Source organism: Triticum aestivum, chromosome 4A (genome assembly GCF_018294505.1).
Source record: "Triticum aestivum cultivar Chinese Spring chromosome 4A, IWGSC CS RefSeq v2.1, whole genome shotgun sequence".
NCBI classification, from domain to species: Eukaryota; Viridiplantae; Streptophyta; class Magnoliopsida; order Poales; family Poaceae; genus Triticum; species Triticum aestivum.
The window spans coordinates 493,478,119-493,494,323 of NC_057803.1; positions in this window are offsets into that span (position 1 = coordinate 493,478,119).

The following is a 16,205-nucleotide window of genomic DNA, read 5'->3' on the forward strand; positions in this document are numbered from 1 at the left end:
AAGTTCTCCTCGATGCTCTTGGAGATCTATTCGATGTAATACTCTTTTGCGGTGTGTTTGTCGAGATCCGATGAATTGTGGGTTTATGAAAAAAATTATCTATGAATATTATTTGGTTCTTCTCTGAATTCTTATATGCATGATTTGATATCTTTGCAAGTCTCTTCGAATTATCGGTTTAGTTTGGCCTACTTGATTGATCTTTCTTGCAATGGGAGAAGTGCTTAGCTTTGGGTTCAATCTTGGGGTGTCCTTTCCCAGTGACAGTAGGGGCAGCAAGTCACGTATTGTATTGTTGCCATCGAGGATAAAAGATGAGGTTTATATCATATTGTTTGAGTTTATCCCTCTACATCATGTCATCTTGCTTAATGTGTTACTCTGTTCTTATGAACTTAATACTCTAGATGCATGCTGGATAGCGGTCGATGTGTGGATTAATAGTAGTAGAGGCAGAATCGTTTTGATCTACTTGACACGGACATGATGCCTATATTCATGATCATTGCCTTAGATATTCTTATAATTATGCACTTTTCAATCAATTGCTCAGCAGTAATTTGTTCACCCACCGTAATACATGCTATGTTGAGAGAAGCCACTAGTGAAACCTGTGGCCCCCGGGTATCTTTCTTATTATATTGCATCTCTTTTCTTTGCATCGCATCTTGTTTACTATTTTGCAATCTTTACTTTCCAATCTATACAACAAAATTACCAAAAATATTTACTTTACTATCTTTATCAGATCTCACTTTTGCGAGTGACCGTGAAGGGATTCACAACCCCTTTATCGCGTTGGTTGCAAGGTTCTTGATTGTTTGTGCAGGTACTAGGTGAATTGTGTGTTGTCTCCTACTGGATTGATACCTTGGTTCTCAAAAACTGAGGGAAATACTTACGCTACTTTGTTGCATCACCCTTTCCTCTTCAAGGGAAAACCAATGCATGCTCAAGAGGTAGCACTAAGCACTACGACAATATGACCGAAGGAGTAAACTGTGGAGGGGGGCACCGCACACGGCTAAGAAACAACGGTTGTGCTTTGGGGTGCCCCCTGCCCCTGTATATAAAGGAGGGGAGGGAGAAGGCCGGCCAAGGGGCGCGCCATAGGGGGGACCGACTAGGACTCCCAATCCTAGTCCCCCTCCCCTTTCCTTTCTTTCGGATGGGGAAAAGGGAAGGAGAGGGAGAGGGAGAGGGAGAAGGCCTTTCCCCCTTGTCCAATTCAGACTCCCTTGGGGGGCACCCCTTCCAGGCTCCCCTCTCTCTCTCCTATGGCCCACATAGGCCCATTACTTCCCCGGGGGTTCTGGTAACCTCCCGGTACTCCAAAAAAATATCCGAACCGAAATCATTTCGGTGTCCGAATAGCATCGTCCAATATATCAATCTTTACCTCTCGACCATTTTGAGACTCCTCGTCATGTCTGTGATCTCATCCGGAACTCCGAACAATCTTCGGTCACCAAAATAGATAACTCATAATACAAATCATTATCGAACGTTAAGCGTGCGGACCCTACAGGTTTGAGAACTATGTAGACATGACCGATACACATCTCCGGTCAATAACCAACAGCAGAACCTGGATGCTCATATTGGTTCCTACATATTCTAGGAAGATCTTTATTGGTGAAACCGCAATGACAACATACGTCATTCCCTTTATCATCGGTATGTTACTTGCCCGAGATTCGATCGTCGGTATCTTTATACCTAGTTCAATATTGTTACCGGCAAGTCTCTTTACTCATTCCGTAATGCATCATCCTGCAACTAACTCATTAGTCACATTGTTTGCAAGGCTTATCATGATGTGTATTATCGAGAGGGCCCAGAGATACCTCTCTGATACTCGGAGTGATAAATCCTAATCTCGATTTATGTCAAACCAACAAACACCTTCGGAGAAACCTGTAGAGCATGTTTATAATCACCCAGTTATGTTGTGATGTTTGATAGCACACAAGGTGTTCTTCCGGTATTCAGGAGTTGCATAATATCATAGTCAAAGGAATACGTATGAGTCATGAAGAAAGCAATAGCAATAAAACTTAACGATCAGTATGCTAAGCTAACGGATGGGTCTTGTCCATCACATAATTCTCTAATGATGTGATCCCGTTCATCAAACGACAACACATATCTATAGTTAGGTTACTTAACCATCTTTGATTAACGAGCTAGTCAAGTAGAGGCATACTAGGGACACTCTGTTTTGTCTATGTATTCACACATGTATCAAGTTTCCGGTTAATACAATTCTAGCATGAATAATAAACATTTATCATGATATAAGTAAATATAAATAACAACTTTATTATTGCCTCTAGGGCATATTTCCTTCAATAACAACTTTATTATTGCCTCTAGGGCATATTTCCTTCAGTTTCCCACTTGCACTAGAGTCAATAATCTAGTTCACATCACCATGTGATTTAACACAAATAGTTCACATCTTTATGTGATTAACACACATAGTTCACATCGCCATGTAACCAACACCCAAAGGGTTACTAGAGTCAATAATCTAGTTCACATCGCTATGTGATTAACACCCAAAGAGTACTAAGGTGTAATCATGTTTTGCTTGTGAGAGAAGTTTAGTCAACGGGTCTACCATATTCAGAACCGTATGCATTTTGCAAATTTCTGTGTCTACAATACTCTGCACGGACCTACTCGAGCTAATTGCTCCACTTTCAATATGTATCCAGATTGAGACACTGAGCCATCTAGATTAGTGTCAAAGCTTGCATCGACGTAACGCTTTACGACGAACTCCTTGTCACCTCCATAAGTGAGAAACATTTCCTTAGTCCTCTTCGGTAACTAAGGATAATTTTGACCGTTGTCCAGTGATCTACTCCTGGATCAATATTGTAACCCCTTGACAAACTCATGGTAAGGTACACAATATGTCTCGTACACAGCATGGCATACTTTATAGAACCTATGGCTGAGGCATAGGGAATGACTTTCATTCTCTCTCTATCTTCTACCGTGGTCGGGCTTTGTGTCAGGACCCCGACTCAATGCCACATCGATCTAGCATGTAACACCTCATATCACTTTGCGGCCTCACGCACGGTATTCCCACGGGTGTCGCCTTACCTTTGCCCGGGACCGTTTGCGCCTTTTGGCACACGTATATGACAGTGTCGCTAGCATCCATATGATAAGGAGCCCGGGCTGACATGGCTAGTCGTAAACCCAAAGTGGCACAAACTTACAGGGACAGGCATCCATGACCCAGCATCGAACGTGTCGGTCATCAGCGAGTGAATCCAGGCTGTAGCACTGGGCTAGCAGGACTCCGGTGAACCGGGCTGTAGCGGGCTAACAGGACTCCGGTATTCATCGCGTGACATTTCCCCGTAGGGACAGACACAGGAACGAAGAAGGACACATGCCGGCCAGCCTAAGTGTTCCGGAGCAGTAGCAAGCTACCATGGCTCGGTGGAAACACTAGGAGACATTTCCCGGTAAGAGAGGCTACTAAAGATAAACAACTAGATGGTCAGATCCCACACATACCAAGCATTTCAATAGCATACACACAATATGCTCGATATGTGCAAATACAACATGGCATCACAACATGACTCTACGACTCAAGTAATTTATTCAATAGGCTCCGAGGAGCGAGATATTACAAACATGGGTCTCATGACCCAACAATCAGAGCATACAAATCAAAGCACAAGCGGAAGCTATCATGTCTGAGTACAGACATCTATAAATGAAAAAGGCTGAGAAGCCTGACTATCTACCAGATCCTGCCGAGGGCACAAGATCGTAGCTGAGGTAACAAGCTAAACGTCGAAGTCCACGCGAAACTACTAGCGAGACTGAAGTCTCTCTGCAAAAATATAAATAGGCAAACGTGAGTACAAATGTACCCAGCAAGACTTACATCAGAACTATCTACATATGCATCATTATCAACAAAGAGGATGGTGGGGTTTAACTGCAGCAAGCCAGCTTTGACTCGGTGGCTATCCTGAACTACGACTGCGAGTAACTCTTTTGAGGTGGCGCACACGAGTCCACATATTCACCAACCAATACACCACTATGGAACCGCTCCCGTCTCCCTACGAGAACGCCATCCATAGCACTCACGCTTATCTTGCGTATTTTAGAGTATCCACTTTCACTTGTCTATGAACTGATATAAGCAACCCAGAAGTCCTTTACCGCGGACACGGCTATTCGAATAGATGATGTTAACCCTGCAGGGGTGTACTTCTTCATACATGTTTCCACCACTTAGCGTCTGCACACGACATGTGCTCGGCAGACTTCAAGCGAAAGCCGACGTGGGTGTAGACCACGACCTACCTAAACATTCAAGTCTCTAGTCCAGGTTTATCGCCTATTCGGGTTCCATCCATGAGGAGATCCGGCCGGAGTTTCGCTCACAGCCCCAAACGATGTGAACAGGGTTCCCGAGATACCAAACGGGCATCCGGTACACCGTGCCACGTACCTACCGCATCACAGCCCACCCCTACGGTCAGCGCTGTCCACGGCCTCCAGTAAGCTACAAACACCAGAAACTACTTGCAACTCCTGGACAGAGGACAAGGGTGAATAAGAAGTCGAGCGGGGTCATATTTCAGGGCCCAATGTATGGTAGTAGCTGAATCATGGATCACAAACACAGAACTCAGTTCCTAAGGACGGCTTCAATGAGACAACCCACCATGTACTCCTACATGGCCTCTCACCGACACCTTTTACCAAATCGTGTTCACACACTTAGCTCACACATAGTAGGACATGTTCACACACCTCTGATTCATCCTCGATGAATCAGACCTGACTCAACTCTAAGCAGTAGCAGGCATGACAAACAAGCATGAATGAGTAGGCACATCAGGGCTCAAACAACTCCTACTCATGCTAGTGGGTTTTATCTATTTACTGTGGCAATGACAGGTCATGCAAAGGATAAAGGGGTTCAGCTACCGCAGCAGGTAACAAATATGTCGTTGTTGTCCTAATGCAGTAAAAGAGAGCAGGAGCGAGAGAGTAGGATTGTATCGGAATGAACAAGGGGGTTTTGCTTGCCTGGCACTTCTGAAGATAACATTGAGTCTTCATCGGTGTCAACGATCACATCATCGGTATCACGTCTATCGAGAGGGGACAATTACCGGCAAATACAGAAAAGACACGATCAATGCAATGCACAATATGATGCATGCTATGACATGGCAATATGAATGTGTTTTGGGCTAATGCACCTAAGACCAGATTAAATGAAGTTGGTTTGAATCCAAGATTCAAATTCAAACTCCATATGGGGTTATTTAAATGTCATTCACTTCATTTGTCCTAAACAGTAGTGATAAGTTGTTCTAACATGCATGAAAGTGGTACAGATGGATTCCTTGAATTTTTCTGATAATTTTTCATATATAAATTATTTAATTTGGAGTTACGGTTGAATTTCTATGATTTTTAGAAGTTTATATAATTTTCTGGAATTATAAATCATTTCCTAATTTATTTTAATTCCAGAAAGGAATTATTGCGTCAGCATGACCTCATGCTGACCACAGCAGGTCAACGGGCGCCGTCCAGGTCAAACTGACCTGTGGGACCCATATGTCAGCGTCACAGTTAGTTAACAGGGGGTTATCTGCTTAATTAAAGGATTAGGGGGGGGTCGGGGCCCACTGGTCAGTGTTAGTGGCTAATTAGGTTTAGTTAATGGCCTGGGGCCCACACGTCAGTGAGAGAGAGGGGAGGGTCAAACCCGGGTCAACTCGCCGGAGTTGACCCGAGGCTCGTCGCCGGCGAGGCCAGGGACGGCGGAGAGCGTCGGGATTCGCCCTCCGATGACCAAAAGAGCGGCGGAGGGGCTCTACGGGATGCCCAGGCCCACGCGCATCTAACAGGGCCAACGGGAGAAGCTAGGGTGGCCGGAGGCGACGGCAATCATGACGACGGCGGCGGCCGGAGTTCGGGTGGTGGCGGGTTTGGCGCTACGAGCGGTGGTTTGGCGCGCTGAGGGCACTAGGGAGAAGCTCTTGCTCCTACGCATCCAAAGGAACGGACGGGAGGCCGCGAGGTGGCCGGAGTTGAGCATGGCGTCGACCTCGGCGGCGGCCGGAGCTCGGGCGAGCTCGGGGTCGGGGTTAGGGAGCACGGCAGGAGGAGCTGGGGCGTGCTACGGACTCCTGAGATCGCGGTGAGCACGTCAGTGGGCTCGGATACGAGCTGGGGTGGCTGTGGCCACGGCCATGCCATGGCCGGCGGCGAGAAACTCTCGGCCGCGGTGGAGGAAGAGGCTAGGGGATGAGTGCGAGCTTGAGGGAAGGGGGAAGAGGAAGAGGGGCTCACAATGGACTGGACGGAGGGGTCGGCGAGCTCGGGGAAGCTTCTGCGACGGCGAATTTACGGCGGCGATCTCCGGGCACCGGGGATGAAGACGACGATGCTCCGGTCGACTGGGGCCTCCTCTGGTCGCGTGCGTCGGTGTGCAGCTCCATGGGGTCGGGACGGAGCTCCTGAGCTCATCGGAAGGGCGAGGGGTGGTCGGTGGCCATGGGTACGGCGACGATGACGGCGAGCTCCGCTCGGTGGTGTGCGCGAGAGGGAAGCATAGGAGCGAGGGGGAGGGAGGTCCAGAGAGCGAGGGAGAAGTGAGAGGGGGGTCGGGGAGGCGCGTGGCGTCTCCGGGCGTCGAGGAGGGAGGCAACCAGGCAGGAGGTGGCCAGGGGGGGAAGCAGGAGGTGGCCGAGGCCTCTCGGGCGCGCGCCACGCCTCGCCTCTGTTCGTCCTCCTGGCAGAGGAGGAAGAGGACAAGGGGGAGGAGGTGGGCTGGGCCGGCCAGATGGAGCTGGGCCAGGTAAGTGGCGCCGGTAAGTGGCCCAGGTAGGTTTTCTGCTCTGTTTTATTTTTTTCTTCTGTTTTGTTTTATTTAATTTATTTTGCCACTGTTTTGAATTTAAAATAATTCAAACAATGCCAAAAACTCCTCTGAATATTTTATATTGCTAGATGGACTTTTCCAAAAGCTTATAAAATATTTCAGGGGGTATTTGAAATTATATTCTAATTATATGAATATAATTCAAATTCAAATAGCTAATGAATTAAATCCAAAGTCCCAAAAATAATTCCTTAAAAATGTTCAATATTTTGGTTGGGACCAGAACCCTTACCAAAATTATCAAACATTTAAAAGGGGCATTTTTGGAGCAATGAATGAGATTTCTAGGGTTTTTGCCCCTCTTTTATTTAAGTTTTTGAGGCTTCCAATTTCCCTCAGTTCAGGTTTCAAAAATTTAAACATGATGCTCAGATGGAAGCAGGCATAGGACAAGCCAGAACTAGGGATGTGACACTTTGAGTCTTACTCAACTTCACACCTTGCAACACAGGCAAGAATCCTTTCTTTGACTGATTCATTTTGAACTTCTTCAAAAATCTTGTCAAGGTATGTGCTTTTGAAAGTCCTATTAAGCGTCTCGATCTATATCTATAGATCTTGATGCCCAAAATATAAGCAGCTTCATTGAGGTCTTTCATTGAAAAACTCTTATTCAAGTATCCTTTTATGCTATCCAGAAATTCTATATCATTTCCAATCAACAATATGTCATCCACATATAATATTAGAAATGCTACAGAGCTCCCACTCACTTTCTTGTAAATACAGGCTTCTCCAAAAGTCTGTATAAAACCATATGCTTTGATCACCTCATCAAAGCGTATATTGCAACTCCGAGATGCTTGCACCAGTCCATAAATGGATCGCTGGAGCTTGCACACTTTGTTAACACCTTTAGGATCGACAAATCCTTCTGGTTGCATCATATACAACTCTTCTTTAAGAAATCCATTAAGGATTGCAGTTTTGATGTCCATTTGCTAGATTTCATAATCATAAAATGCAGCAATTGCTAACATGATTTGGACAGACTTAAGCATTGCTAAGGGTGAGAAGGTCTCATCATAGTCAACTCCTTGAACTTGTCCAAAACCTTTCACGACAAGTAGAGCTTTGTAGATAGTAACATTACCATCAGCGTCAGTCTTCCTCTTGAAGATCCATTTATTCTCTATGGCTTTCCAATCATCGGGAAAGTCAAGCAAAGTCCATACTTTGTTCTCATACATGGATCCCATCTCAGATTTCATGGCATCAAGCCATTTCGCGGAATCTGGGCTCATCATCGCTTCCTCATAGTTTGTAGGTTCATCATGGTCTAGTAACATGACTTGCAGAACAGGATTACCGTACCACTCTGGTGCGGAACGTACTCTGGTTGACCTACGAGGTTCGGTAGTAACTTGATCTGAAGTTTCATGATCATCATCATTAGATTCCTCTCTAGTTGGTGTAGGCATCACGGGAACGGTTTTATGTGATGGGCTACTTTCCAATTCGAGATAAGGTACAATTACCTCATCAAGTTCTACTTTCCTCCACTCCATTCTTTCGAGAGAAACTCCTTCTCTAGAAAGGATCCATTCTTAGCAACAAAGATCTTGCCTTCGGATCTATGATAGAAGGTGTACCCAACAGTTTCTTTTGGGTATCCTATAAAGACGCACTTCTCCGATTTGGGTTCTAGTTTATCAGGTTGAAGCTTTTTCACATAAGCATCGCGACCCCAAACTTTAAGAAATGACAACTTAGGTTTATTGCCAAACCATAGTTCATACGACGTCGTCTCAACGGATTTAGATGGTGCCCTATTTAACGTAAATGCAACTGTCTCTAATGCATAACCCCAAAACGATAGTGGTAAATCGGTAAGAGACATCATAGATCGCACCATATCCAATAAAGTACGGTTACGATGTTTGGACACACCATTACGCTGCAGTGTTCCAGGTGGCGTGAGTTGTGAAACTATTCCACATTGTTTTAAATGAAGGCCAAACTCGTAACCCAAATATTCTCCTCCGCAATCAGACCGTAGAAACTTTATTTTCTTGTTACGATGATTATCCACTTCACTCTGAAATTCTTTGAACTTTTCAATTGTTTCATACTTGTGTTTCATTAAGTAGATATACCTATATCTGCTCAAATCATCTGTGAAGGTCAGAAAATAACAATATTCGTCGCGAGCCTCAACACTTATTGGACCGCATACATCGGTATGTATTATTTCCAATAAGTCATTAGCTCGCTCCATTGTTCCTGAGAACGGAGTTTTAGTCATCTTGCCCATGAGGCATGGTTCGCAAGTATCAAAATAATTCATAATCAAGTGATTCCAAAAGCTCATCTGCATGGAGTTTCTTCATGCGCTTTACACCAATATGACCTAAACGACAGTGCTACAAATATAGTACACTATCATTATCAACTTTGCATCTTTTGGCATCAATATTATGAATATGTGTATCACTATGATTGAGATCCAATAAACCATTTACATTGGGTGTATGACCATAGAAGGGTTTATTCATGTAAACAGAACAACAATTATTCTCTGACTTAAATGAATAATTGTATCACAATAAACAAGATCCAATCATATTCATGCTCAACGCAAACACCAAATAATATTTATTTAGGTTCAACACTGGTCCCGAAGGTAGAGGGAGTGTGCGATGGTGATCTTATCAACCTTGGAATCACTTCCAACACACATCGTCACCTTGCCCTTAACTAGTCTCTGTCCATTCTGTAAATCCAGTTTCGAGTTACTAATCTTAGCAACTGAGTTGTATCAAATCCCATGGGGTTACTATGAACACTAGTAAAATACACATCAATAACATGTATTTCAAATATACCTTTGTTCACTCTGCCATCCTTCTTATCCGCCAAATACTTGGGCTAGTTCCGCTTACAGTGACTATTCCCTTTGTAGTAGAAGCACTCAGTTTCAAGCTTAGGTCTAGCTTTGGGCTTATTCACGGAGTGGAAAGTTGCTTGCCATTCTTCTTGAAGTTCCCTCTCTTTCCCTTGCCCTTTTTCTTGAAACTAGTGGTCTTATTAACCATCAACACTTGATGCTCTTTCTTGATTTCTACCTTCGCCGATCTCAGCTCGCGAAGAGCTTGGGAATCGTTTTTGTCATCCCTTGCATATTATAGTTCATCACGAAGTTTTAGCAGCTTGATGATAGTGACTAGAGAACTCTGTCAATCACTATATATCTTATTTGGAAGATTAACTCTCACTTGATTCAAGCGATTGTAGTACCTAGACATTCTGAGTACATGCTCACTTGTCGAGCTATTCTCCTCCATCTTGTAGGCAAAGTACTTGTCAGAGGTTTCATACCTCTCAACACGGGCATGAATATGAAATACCAATTTTCAGCTCTTGGAACATCTCATATGCTCCATGGCGTTCAAAACATTTCTGAAGTCCCGGTTCTAAGCCGTAAAGCATGGCGCACTAAACTATCAAGTAGTCATCATATTGAGCTTGTCAACTGTTCATAACATCTGCATCTATTCCTGTAATAGGTTTGTCACCTAGAGGTGCATCAAGGACCTAGGGGCTTGTTTGTCCCTTACTTGGCCCATTAGGCCCATGTAGTTGTCGGGGGGATGCCCGGAACCCCTTTTGGTGACCCGATATGCACCCGATACCCCGGAACACTTTTGGTGTCTAAATACCATCGTCCAATATATGAATCTTTACCTCTCGACCATTTTAGGACTCCTCGTAATGTCCGTGATCTCATCCGGGACTCCGAACAACATTCGGTCACCAAATCACATAACTCATATAATACAAAATCGTCATCAAACGTTAAGTGTGTGGACCCTATGGGTTCGAGAACTATGTAGACATGACCGAGACACCTCTCTGGTCAATAACCAACAGCGGAACCTGGATGCTCATATTGGTTCCCACATATTCTACAAAGATCTTTATCAGTCGTACCGTAATGACAACATATGTTATTCCCTTTGTCATCGGTATGCTACTTGCCCGAGATTCGATCGTCGGTATCTTCATACCTAGTTCAATCTTGTTACCGGCAAGTCTCTTTACTCATTCCGTAATACATCATCCTGCAACTAACTCATTAGTCATATGGCTTGCAAGGCTTATTATGATGTGCATTACCAAGAGGGCCCAGAGATACCTCTCTGATACTCGGAGTGACAAATCCTAATCTCGATCTATGCCAACCCAAAAAACACACCTTCGGAGGTACTTGTAGAGCATCTTTATAATCACTCAATTACGTTGTGACATTTGATAGCACAAGTTTACAAATCCCTTGTTAGATACACCATTCTCTGCCTTCCATTGCAGCAATTCCAGTGTGGTGCCCAGCTTTTTCTTGTCAGCTTTGCAATTCGGGTACAAAAATTTTGTTGGGGAATGTAGCATGCAATTTCAAAAAATTCCTACGCTCACGCAAGATCTATCTAAGAGATGCATAGCAATGAGAGGGGGAGAGTGTGTCCACGTACCCTCATAGACTGAAAGCGGAAGCGTTTGTTAACGTGGTTGATGTAGTCGAACTTCTTGTTCCGACCGATCAAGCACCAAATGTACGGCACCTCCGAGTTCAGCACACGTTCAGCTCGATGATGTCCCTCGAACTCTTGATCCAGCAAAATGTCGAGGGAGAGTTCCGTCAGTATGACGGCGTGGGTGACAATGATGGTGAAGTGATCTGCGCAGGGCTTCGCCTAAGCACTACGTGAATATGACCGGAGGCATAAACTATGGAGGCGGGCGCCGCACACAGCTTGGTACAATTGATGTTCTGTGTTCTAGCGGTGCCCCCCCCCTCATATATATAGGTTGGAGGGGAGGAGAGGCAGCCAAGGGGCACCCCAAGTAGGAGGAATCCTACTTGGGTGCTTCCCTATTCGGCCTCCCCCCTTCCATATCCATCCGGAGGGGCAAGGAAGGAGGAGGGAGGAGAGAAGGAAGGGGGAGGCCGAATTGCTCCCCTCCCTTTCTCTCTTCCCCTCTTTCCTTCCCCCTTATTTGGCTTACATGGGGCGCACTAGCCCCCTAGGGGCTGGTCTGTCCCCTTCTTGGCCCATTAGTCCCATGTAGTTGCCGGGAGATGCCAGGAACCCCTTTCGGTGACCCGATATGCACCAGGTACCCCCGGAACACTTCCGGTGTCTGAATACCATCGTCCAATGTATGAATCTTTACCTCTCGACTATTTCGAGACTCCTCGTCATGTCTGTGATCTCATCCGAGACTCCGAACAACACTCGGTCACCAAATCACATAACTCATGCAATACAAAATCGTCATCGAACATTAACTGTGCGGACCCTACGGGTTCGAGAACTATATATACATGACCAAGACACCTCTCTGGTCAATAATCAACAGCGGAACCTGGATGCTCATATTGGTTTCCACATATTCTACGAAGATCCTTATCGGGTGTACCGTAATGACAACATAGGTTATTCCCTTTGTCATCGGTATGTTACTTGCCCGAGATTCGATTGTCGGTATCTTCATACCTAGTTCAATCTCGTTACCGGCAAGTCTCTTTACTCATTCCATAATACATCATCCCGCAACTAACTCATTAGTCCCATTGCTTGCAAGGCTTATTATGATATGCATTACCGAGAGGGCCCAGGGATACCTCTCCGATACTCGGAGTGAGACATCCTAATCTTGATCTATGCCAACCCAACAAACACCTTCGAAGATACCCGTAGAGCATCTTTATAATCACCCAGTTACGTTGTGATGTTTGATAGCACAGAAGGTATTCCTCCAGTATCCGGGAGTTGCATAATCTCATAGTCGAAGGAATATGTATATGACATGAAGAAAGCTATAGCAATAAAACTGAACGATCAACATGCTAAGCTAATGGATGGGTCTTGTCCATCACATCATTCTCCTAATGATGTGATCCCATTTATCAAATGACAACACATGTCTATGGTTAGGAAACTTAACCATCTTTAATTAACGAGCTAGTCTAGTAGAGGCTTACTAGGGACACGGTGTTATGTCTATGTATCCACACATGTATCAAGTTTCCGATTAATACAATTCTAGCATGAATAATAAAAATTTATCATGATATAAGGAAATATAAATAACAACTTTATTATTGCCTCTAGGGCATATTTCCTTCAAATTTCTTGTGATCCTCTAACATGCGCTGCAACTTCAGCCTCTCCTTCTTACTTGCACAGTTTCTCTTTGCATAGACAATGGCATGACCTAGATCATCAGCGGGCTCATCTGATGTCTCTTCTTCAGCTTCTTCCCGCATTGCCGGCCCAGCTTCTTTTCCCATTGTTGTACCATCGTATTCAGGAAACCCATGGCCAGGATAGCTGTCGTCGTCCTCTTCTTCTTCATTATCTTCCATCATAACCCCTCTTTCTCCATGCTTGGTCCAAACATTATAGTGGGGCATGAAACCGGACTCAAACATGTGCTAGTGAATGGTTCTTGAGTTAGAGTAATTGTGATCATTCTTATAGCCAGCACATGGATAAGACATAAAACCATCCACCCGCTTGTTTACCTTAGCCGCAAGCAGAAAAGTACGCACGCCATTAATGAACTGGGGAGAGTATAGGTCATCGTACATCCATTGTCGGCTCATCTTCATTACACGGCACCGAAAAGAACAAATTAATACAAGTTCATACACACTTATTCTCATAAAACAACATACAAACTCTCTAGCTAAAGCATTTAAATGCAATAACAAAGGAGATCAAAATCGCAACTAAGGTAACAATTGATCCAACGGCATAATGATACCAAGCCTCACTATCAATGACATATTTTCTAATCTTCAAGCACACTTTTTCCATCTTGATCTTGTGATCATCGACGACATCGGCAACATGCAACTCCAATTCCATCTTCTCATCCTCAATTATTTTTCAATTTTTCTTTCAAATACACGTTTATTTTTCAACTACACTTAACCTCTCGACAATAGGGTCGGTTGGAATTTCCGGTTCACATACCTCCTAAATAAAAATATCTATGTCAACTTGATGGGCATAACTTTTCATAAACACGAAATGCAACAAATAGTTATAAAAGAGAATATACCACATCCGAATCATAAACCGGACGAGGGCCAACGAGGACGGATATCAAAACCATGGCACTATGTATAACAAACAACGTACGGATAAGATAATTATACAAGTAACTATATATCTAAATCACACAAACATGATTTTTTTATATATAAAAATAAGAACAAGAGGCTCATCAGAAGGTGGTGCCGGCGACGGGACGGTGGGGGCGTTCGACGGTGGTTAGGACGGAGACGGGGAGGCACTAAGTAAACCACACCTACATATGCAAACTAAGAGTCATTTTGAGCTCAAGTTGCATATAAATCAAATAAACTACCACATACAATTCCTCCCAAACTAAAATCCACAAATCACTATACTTATAGAGCATTGCAAGAGCTAATCTATCAATGTTAGATGAAAGGACAAAGTTTCTAACATTTGTGATCACTTGGATGGATGGGGTGCCTTCAAATCTTGACAAATTTTGGCAAAAATGGAAGATGCGCTCGAGAGGAGAGGAAGAAAACAAAGAGGAGAGGAAAGGGGAAGAACAGAGAGCCCAGGCTCGAAGAAGGATTTATATAGGATGATCTTTAGTCCCGGTTGGTTATATGAACCGGGACTAAAGGTGCATCTCTAGTCCCGGTTCGTTCCACGAACCGAGACTAAAGGTGTTGGTGGGGCCACAGCTCGACACCAGCCTGCCACCACCTCTTTAGTCCCTGTTCGTGGCATGAACCGGTACTAAAGGTTTGCCACGAACCGAGACTAATGAGTGTCACCCGTCTAGCCGTTGGAACCGGCACTAATGGTCACATTAATGCTGTTTTATTTACAAACCGGGACTAATGAGCAGAACGTTAGGCCATTTTGTACTAATGTGCATTGTGCGTGTAGCAAGAGGGAGGGGCGAGAGAGAGAGGGGGAATGTGTGGGCGGAGAGGAGGGCACAAGCGGTTTTTGTAGCCGCCAAGGGAGGGCGGTGGCGTGCACAGGTGAGGCGTCGGAGATTAATGTGGGCGGTGGCATGTGCAGGTGAGGCTATGCGACGCGTTGGCTTAATGGCGGCGGGGCAGCACAACCGAGGCAAGGCGACACGTCACGTTAATGGTGGCGCATGCGAGGCACAACAGCGCGTGCATGGCCCTTGGGCACCACGTTTGACAGGTCGAACCCCGTGTAATGGCAGGACGGGCGAGGTGCAGCGGCGCGTGCGTGGGCCTGGGATGCCGTGTTTGCCATGTTGAACACCCACATACGACAAATGTATACATGTACAGAGGGTGCATATCTGCGTGCTCCTCGGCTACTTGGGTTGACGACCTTTTTAATAAAAAATCATCCTATCATTTGTTATGAAGAGGTATAGACAAATCTGGTTCATCGATGTGTTTAGCGGGGTTGTACTGAAAAAATGTTATATGTGACTTTTGTTAACAATCATTTTTTATGATAATCTACCTTGTGAATTATTATCCTTATTTTTTCACAATTGTTAAATTAAACGAAAAGCTATTTGTCTACCGACTGTCAGTTAGCGACAAGCACGTATGATCCCCTTTTTTTCCTCTCTGGCACGTAAAAAGAGCTTAAAAAATTAGTGCCACCGCGCTAGGATTCGAACACACAACTTATTGGTTGTGGCCACAAAGCATTACCAGCTAAGCTAACTACATGTTCTTTCATTTGCGGGTTAATTTTATTTCTACCTTAGTAAATGAGAGCGAGAAAGAAAGACCACAACGCCTTTGATGAGACAAAACCATTTGCTCCAAGTTTTTTAAAGGGCCGATGCAACGTGTTTTGTACTCCACTTGTCTTTTTTTTGTAGTGATGAATGTTTTCCAGAGAAATAAATGTTTCACTCCTATAGAATTCGAACAACGGTCTTTTTCTCGTTTGTCATATCTCAGTAAATTCTTTTGTAATGAGCTTGATAATTATAGGTACCACAAACCGATAGCTTATGTAAAAATATCGTCGTAGCTTTTTTTGAAAAAAAACTAATGTAAACATACACTCAGTAACTTTTTTGTATGAATAGTATGGTAACTCACACATCGCATATCTGATAATTTATGCACCACGGTCCTGGTAACTTCAGCGATCGAGGGGGGCGGGGGGAGTTGATCAAATATATCCCGGTAACTTTTCTGCGAATAGCATGATAACTCACACATTGCAGACCCGATAACTTATGTACCCCTGTCCTG